This window comes from Haliaeetus leucocephalus, unplaced genomic scaffold (genome assembly GCF_000737465.1).
Source record: "Haliaeetus leucocephalus isolate CR32 unplaced genomic scaffold, Haliaeetus_leucocephalus-4.0 Scaffold351, whole genome shotgun sequence".
Lineage (NCBI taxonomy): Eukaryota > Metazoa > Chordata > Aves > Accipitriformes > Accipitridae > Haliaeetus > Haliaeetus leucocephalus.
In genome coordinates, this window is record NW_010972787.1 from 7,018,465 (window position 1) to 7,018,772 (window position 308).

At 73.1% G+C, this 308-nt stretch overlaps 1 protein-coding gene across 1 annotated transcript in view; it reads left to right on the forward strand.

Annotated features, from left to right (window-relative positions):
• KL (klotho) overlaps window positions 1-308 on the forward strand; it is a 49,174-nt gene that overhangs the window by 377 nt on the left and 48,489 nt on the right. The gene's annotated exons all lie outside the window — the stretch shown is intronic.

The following is a 308-nucleotide window of genomic DNA, read 5'->3' on the forward strand; positions in this document are numbered from 1 at the left end:
CGGCCACCCGCGGACGGGATCTGCGCCCTCAGGGGCCGGGGGGACTCTGTGTGTGTGAGGGGGGGTGACAGAGGCGACCCCGAAGGGGACACAGCGCCCACCTCTCCCCTCAGGATCCCCCGCCCCGCTGCCGCCCTCTCCTCCCCGCCCGCCCCGTCTCACCCCCTGGATCCCGCCCCCGGAGGCAGCTCTCCCCGAGGGAACCGGGCGAGGAGGAGGCAGACGGCAGCTCTGAGGTAATTATTAATAGCCGTGCCCACCGGGGCGGGGGGGAGAGGCGAGGTGAGATAAAAGGGGGCGGCGGGGGG